The sequence below is a fragment of the Pteropus medius genome, unplaced genomic scaffold (genome assembly GCF_902729225.1).
Source record: "Pteropus medius unplaced genomic scaffold, Ma_sr-lr_union100, whole genome shotgun sequence".
NCBI classification, from domain to species: domain Eukaryota; kingdom Metazoa; phylum Chordata; class Mammalia; order Chiroptera; family Pteropodidae; genus Pteropus; species Pteropus medius.
The window spans coordinates 16120882-16128821 of record NW_024347791.1 but is presented as its reverse complement, the minus strand read 5'-3'; positions in this window follow the sequence as shown (position 1 = coordinate 16128821).

The following is a 7940-nucleotide window of genomic DNA, read 5'->3' as shown; positions in this document are numbered from 1 at the left end:
TTCCCATTACTGCTTATGTCATTCCATGCTCAAGTTTATTCATAAGTTTATCATTAGAATCATTGTATTTTTGGTCATCTCGTTTTGTGGGCCAGGAAACAGACCCTGAGAATACAGGTGCAGCTTGACTAAAATGTTGCCACCTTTCCATGGAGATCATCAGCTGCTGGTTGAGGTCCTGACTATCATCAGTAACTTTGCTGGGTTGAAAGTTCATTGGGAAGCCTGGAGTACATCCCACCATCGAAGCCCACACTGCGGAATAGACAAATGGCAGCTATTTGCATGGAGAGGAAATAGGTGAATGTTTGCATCTCCGAGATCCCCCACAGGGCAGAAGGGATCTGGGGATGAGAAGAGAAGGGGTCTCCATTTGCTGTCTTGTCAGATACAGGTGTGCTAAAGTGGAGATCAAGGCAGGATTTGGGGGATATCCCAGGACGAACTAGATTAGGATGCCCAAAAGAGATTAGCAAAGTCAGGACACCATTTTATTAGGGACTAGCCTTGAAGTTTAGTGTCAAATAAAGTTAAAACACGGAATAAAATGGAGGTTTTCAAAAAGAAAAAGAAGAGAGTTAAAGTGAGAAACACAGTAGCCGGGACAAAGCCTGGAGATGTCAACCAACACCTACCATTGGTTTTGTATGGACTCCTAGGATTTGTGTGAACTCTAAGGATTTCTATTGACACAGAATAAGATGTGACTGGGGTCCTCTCGTTCTGATTATCTATTGCTGTGTAACAAACCACTCCTAAAATTTAGTGTCTTAAAACAGCAATTATTTATCATCTCTCATAATTTCTATGGGTCAGGAGCAGTTCAGGAGCAGTTCAGCTGTGTGTCTCTGGCTTGTGATTTCTCATGAAGTTGGTTTAGCTGAGGTCATCTTTAAGGCTCATCACTCACATATCTGGTGCCAGAGCTAGGAAGACTCGAAGATCTGGGGGCTGGAAGAGCTAAAGCAGAGCACCTCTAACTTAATGGGGTTTCTCCCCATAAGGTCTCTGAAGCATAACACTCAGGTTAGCTGGACATTTTACATGGTGGCTCAGGGCTCCAAAGCTCATGTGTCAAGAGAATAAGAGAACCAGGTGGAAGCTGTATTGCTTTGCTTTTTATGGCCTAGCATTTTATTTGTTAGAAGTGAGTCACTAAGGCCAGCCTATATTTAAGAAGAGGAAAATTAGACTTCATCATTTGATGGCAAGCATGTCAAAGAATTGTGAGCATGTTTTAAAACCATAACAGTCTGCCCTCCAGCCACAAGTTATTGCTGCTGATCCTATGTGCAAAATACACTCTTTCTCTCCTGAGACCCCCAAATATCTCGTCTGGATGGCATCCGTCTCAGGCTCAAGGTCCAGTACCCCACCCCCCAAGTCCAAGCACAGACCCTCCTTGGCAGCTCCTTGAGTACTGTCCTTGATCTTAAGATCTGTGAACTCAAGTGACAAGTTATTTGTTCCCCTCACCCTTTGTACTTTGGTGAGACGGGCATAGCATAGCTGCCATATATTTCAGTGGTCTCTGGCAATCAGGTGATCAGTGGTCTGTAGCAATTCTGAAATCCAGCCAGGTACATGTTTCCAGTTCCTTGATTAGAGCCAGTATTATTTCTTAGGAATGATTCTCCATGACTCTTGACTCCACTCTCTGGGCTCTTGGTTTCTCCCTCCAAATTATCCTTCCCGTTCTATCAAATGCACTCCATGTTTATAGCTGAGTAGTTTTCTCAGCCTGCTCCTTTCTCACAGAATTTTGGGAGTCCAAACGCCTCTTTTCATTTTACACTACCCCTGTCCCTGTTAGTATGAGCTGGAAATGTTTTCCTTAGTACAAATCTTTTTAACGCTTTGCGTGTTTCCAGTAAATCTTGTTGGGATTCATTCTATCAGACAAAAACCTCATTCACAAATCTCACTGAGATAAACTTTTCTCTTCTGTAGATTTCTTCAAAGGCTACTGCAGGCCTGTGCCCTTAAGATCTTTAGAAGCATTTCTGTTTAATGGAGACATCAGAAAGGCATGTCCTGAAGACCTTTAGAGGGACGTTCGACTGTTTGAGAGAATCTATGAGGGACTACCCTAAGTCTGTCTGAGGTTTTAACAAAGGATTCTAGAGTCACACCATTGCTTTCCTCTTTAGATGGAAATTACATATTTTAATGTTAGCTTCATTATCCATCCGGAGAGGATGAAACTGAGAAATAGTTTTATTTCTTGGCTCTTTTGTATTTAACAATTCTTTCTTGAGGTCATCTCTCTCCTTTCATATTTTACTATGAGCAGCTGGAAGAATCAGGCCACAAACACCTTTAATACTCACAGTAGACTATGAGTTCATTAGGTACATTTTCTATTTTCCATGTTACCACTGGTGAAAATATTGCTAGACTTTCCACCACTTTATAACCAGGTCTCCTTTCTTTCAGCTTCCAACACACTTTCCTTGCTTTCCTTTAATCCCACACAAACAGCCTCCTCAAAGCTTTTCTAATCTTCACCCAGGCCCTGAACCACCACCATATGTTTTAAGTTTTATTATGGCAATGCCTCACTTCTAGGTACCCTCAAATATCTAATATCTATTGTTGTAAAACAGATCATCCCCAAAATTGGTGACCTAAAAACAACATTCATTTGTTTTTAACTTTCATGGTTTCTGTGGATCCAATATTCTGGATCAGCTTGCTTGGGTAGTTCTAACTCAAGATCTCCTAGTCAGATGTTGCTGGGGCTGGGATCAACTCAAAGCTTCATTGCTCAAATGTCTGGCACGTATCCTGGGAAGGCTTGAATAGCTGGTGCTAGAACTGCTAGGTCTCTGCAGGCATCTCTCTGTTTGTCTACATGGTTTTACTCTGCAGTTTCTCTAGCATGGTGGTTTCCATACTCCAAAGGAATGTACCTCAAGAGAGGGAGCCAGGCAGGATCTGTCACCTTAGATGAACTAGCCTGAAAACCACAAGAATCATTTCTGCTACTTTTAATTAGAAGCAAGTCGCTTGGGCCAGCCCAATAATTTAAGGGAGGGGAATTAGACTCCACCTCTTGATGGGAGGTATTTCAGATCACTTGCAGACTTGTGTAAGACCCACTGTACCTCTGGAGTTGAACAACATAGAGGCACTGTCCTAGTGTGCATTTGCTTACTGATCAGGATGAGTTTTGTAGATTGGGAGACAATTCAAGACTGTGATTTTTTTGGAATTCAGGGAGTTAAGTCTCTGCTTTTAAAATTATCTGCAACTAAATGTTATCCCTCGTAAGTACTTGAGAAACCTTTGCCAACCTTGCTGCTTTTGAATCTGAGGATGATAACTTGCCTCACAGGAAACATATATTATATTAAACAGAGGAGTTTTGTTCTCTGTCCCTCTTTAGCTTTCTGCTTCTCAAAGCCAGGCCACTGTCCCAAAGGACAAAGATTCCTCAAGTAGCCAACAGGCAGCACTCTCTCCATCTCTAGTATTTAGGATTTGCTAATGCTTGGATTTGACTTAGTCTGGATAAGTAGCTTTATAATATTAATTTTTAGAAACCCAGCTAAAGAATTAAATAATCCATTGTCTAGCTTTAAATGCTTCACCGGGGACTAAAATAACAACTTTTGGGACAGACGAGCCAGTTTTCAACCCAATCTCATTCAAAGCAGCAAAACCCCTTTTCTACAAGCTTTTGATTCTGTGCAATGCAAGTTTTATGGACATAGCTATGATAGTGTGCAATCAATTTTCCAAGTGTAGAGAAAGTCTAAAAAAGTGCAGAGATTTTTCTTTGTAGGCTGACAAATGAAAGTATGTTTATGGGTGTGGTGGGTGCAAAGCAGTGATGTTCAACCTTCAGAGATGACTGGAGGCTTCTTTTCCATATTTAGACTGTCTTGCAATTCATGAAAATGAATTGCTTGTTCTCCTCCTTTGCCCCCTTGCTTCCCCAGACTTCATTTGTTTATTTTTAAAAATTACTGAGTCACATACAATTCAAAGCTTAAGACTTACTTTTAACAACTTGCTCAAACACAAATCCCATTGCTCACATCCATAGGGAGAGTGAAAAAAAGGGGGAAAAAAGTAGAGATTTTGTGTATATTCTTTATTCAATGATTGAAGATTTAATTTATATTAGAATAAATTGTGCAGGAAATAAGAAAATGTGACAGATCTTTGAGTAATCCAAAGACTACTGTACTGGAGACCAGACAAGAAATGATTGAAATCTATAAAGCTTTGGAGAAAGCTGTGAAGGGGACTTTTCATTCAAAGTTTTTTAATGGTATCTTTATTGTTGTTTTGAATGCTGAGGTTCTATCTATTGTTCCAGGGGACTCCTTCCATGACATCTTGTTCATTTTCTCTTCACTGTTCACAAGTGTTATTTGGAGTCTAAGAAGTTTTGATAGAGAGTCAGCTAAGGTAAACCTCAGAGATAATTGATTTGCCAGAGACCAGGTGAGTGGAAAAAAAGAAGTCAACAAGGGTGAGGAAGGAAAGAAAGAGAGGGGAAGAGAAGTAGTACACTATGATGACCAATATCATATTGAATCAGATCAACTTTCAGCTCTTAGTCTCTTAATTTTAATCACATCTTTCCTTCTTCTTTCTTGGATATCAACTATATTGCCCTCAAAACCTACAGCGATGGGTGACATAAACATTTAAATCTACCAGAGACAGATGACAACATAAATCTCCATTGCTGCTCTCTTAGAGCAGGGGTTCCCACCCCCTGGGCCGCGGACCGGTATTGATCCATGGCCTCTTAGGAACCAGGCCGCACAGCAGGTGAACAGCAGGCAAAAGAGAGAAGCTTCATCTGTATTTGCAGCCACTCCCCAGCGCTAGCATCACCGCCTCAGCTCCACCTCAGATCATCAGACATTAGACTCCCATAGGAGCACCGGTTCTTAGTGTCGAAAAGGTTGGGGACCACTGTCTTAGAAGATTCCCAGAGCTGGTACTGCTGCTCTACAGTGAATGAGTCATTAGAGGTGACTCTTTCCCAAGGGGCACTTTTTAGATTGATCTTCGGGAAGTTAAGATGCTTCATTGTTTTAGGGGAAATTTTGTTGGCTAAGGTTTGTTGGCTAAGATTGTGAGGATTACAACAGCAATAGAAAGCTAATACTGGAATGAAAGTTACTAATTAGCAACTCTACCACTTCCTGTCTGCCCAGCCTCTAAGGATAACAGATGAAGTTGTTACAGCTGGCCACCTCGATCCAAAAAGTTTGTTCATAACCATACAGATTAGCTTGGCTAACTGATTGCCTCATTATAGCCAAGGAAAGCTTGATGGGCAAGCCCTGTTTTTGATCAAGGAATCTCAAAAAAAAAAAAAAACTTAAATTTATGATCGTGCACTTAACCAGAATATGGCTTTTTGCTGAATTATCTTAATTTTTTAATGTCCCATTTTTTTCTGTTAGGTGACAACCTCTGGTTGATTGATCTTCACTAAAAACATTATAATATTAACACTTTTTTAGATGACTATCCTCTCTGCACGACTCCAAACTCTGCCTGAATAACTTTTCTGCTCTGTTTCCCCACACCCCCTGAATAACTTTTCATTTATTTTATTCCATCATCTTATGTTAGGTTATAAGTACTTTTTTTTATTACTTATCTACTTACACAATTGCTATTCCTGTGGGTCAAAAGGGCCAAATAGAAGCGATTTCCTATGGTTCGACCTAATAGAAAAGCAGGGGCACATAGTGGGTATGCATCAGACAGACCTAAGTTGAATGCTGGCTGTCACTTCACTCACTGTGTGTCCTTGTCAGGCTCTTTAGCTTCTTCATGCCTCAGTTTCCTCATGTATAAAATGAAAAGAATAGTAGCAATTACATTGTAGTGGTGGCGTGAAGATTAAATGAAGCCTGCATGTTAAAATGTAAAACGCAGAGCTTGGCTCATATAATAAATGTTAGCTACAGTCAGTCAATAGATAAATATTTACTGAGGGCCCACTGTGTACCAGGGACAGTGCTAGTTGTTGGAGATACAAAGGTGGGTGAGATAAAAGCAGGCTTATTTTCATGGAGTTTACAGCCATTTTAAGTGTGATGCATTTAATCAATGCTACAAAGCAGGGAGTGCTGGATACTAAAGGCCTCTGTTTCCTAACTCTCGTGCTAGGGTGGAATCATCTTTCTATAGATGTACTTTCCCAAGCAAACTGTGAGAGGACTTGATTATTTTTTTTCCCTGGCGTATGGTAGATACCACAATTCAGTAACTGGTACATGGTGGATATTCAATAAAAGTGTGTTGAATGAAATCAGCAAATGAGTCCGGTAATCAACGAATGACTGAGCTTTAGCTCCAACTCTAAGAATATGAGACAGAAACTTCTCAGGTCAGCAGTCACAGCCAAGGCAGCCAGGAGTTCTTTCTTAGAAAGTTGAAGTGGTCCAGTGTTTTACTACAGAAGTTTTTGGGCCAGAATCTATTTTTGATAGAAATGGCAAAGTGGTGTTGCTCACCTAGAGCCTGGATTTTTAACTGGTTATTTATTTTTAAACTATCTTTTTACAATGTCAAGTCACACAAAAAATGGTATTTGAACATTACTGTTTATGTAAAGTATAATCATGTAAGCAAACAAAGAAGAGAAAATGAGAGGTGATTTTTCCCAGTTCACGATTCATTCATTCATTCATTCGCTCATTCATTTCATACATTCCACAAGCATTTTATGTGCGTGGCACTGTGTACATGGTATGTTTAGGAGAAGAATAACCAGCTCCCAGCCACACTATCTAATAGCCCTCTGTTCAGGATCTTATTTCTCTTATCTTCTAACTTATCTCATTGTGTACACTTACTCATTTATTTAAGAAATATTTGTCAAAAGCCAACTATATACCAAGCCCTATGATGGGCACTGAGGACTCAGTGATGAGAAAAGCCGTCTCAGCCTCTGCTTCTATTAAACTTGGAATCTAAAGGGGGAGAACAGACAATATCAAACAGTCACATAAATACATAATCGAACTGCAATTACTGTAAGAAAGGAAAAAGAGAGTGGAATGAGAAGATACAGCAGGGGTCCTGACCTGGAAATCAGGAACAGCTTCCTGTGGGAAGTGAGTTTGAAACTGAGATCTGAAAGTTGAGAGGAGGAGGCAGGAACAGGAGAACCAAAGGAGTCAATGTGGGCAGTGGCGGGGGCTAGGGGCCCATGCAGATGAAGGCAGAGGGTTGAACGGGGGCCAGGGAAATTTAGGTCACGTTACTAATTTAGAAGAATGTTAATAAAGGATGTGACCTGCTCAGATTTACATTTTTCACTCTGTTTTCCAGCAACTAGATTGTGGTTCTTTGAGTTATGAGACTGCGTCATACTCATTTTTACACGTCTGACTGCATCCAGCAGAAGGCTTTGAATGCAAGTGGTGCTCATCAATTAATGCTGAATGAACATGAGAAAGGATGTCAGTGACGTGACAACGCACTGGGATGTTAACGACGATCTAGGTCAATGGATACTCATATTTCCAAACCAAAAGATGCCCTAGAATCCCCAATGGTTTCCCCTCAGCCAGGTGGATGAGAGATGAGGCAGCATGCCCCTGTTTTTCACTTAAGAAATGTTTCAGTTTATATTATCTTTCTATGAGAGAAAGAGTTCTTAGCTATGGCCTTGCCGGAATTCTCATTAGGAGAATTGTTAGCCAATCACAATCCCAACTGCACAACTCACTGAGCATCATTCTGGTACTCGGGGGTGAGCGAGGGTTCTCTCCTTAGTTCCTTCTAGCTCTGCTCTCTCATTCAGAATCTGATCAGCAACTCAGGTTCCACATTCTCTGACTTCACTCTTTCTAATCTGATGGCCTTTGCCCCCTCCCTCTCCCTGCTCCCCAGGCCGGTCAGTGGATTATGGGGGTTCTTTTGGAATTGTGACTTCCGTGGGATTGACTTCTCTT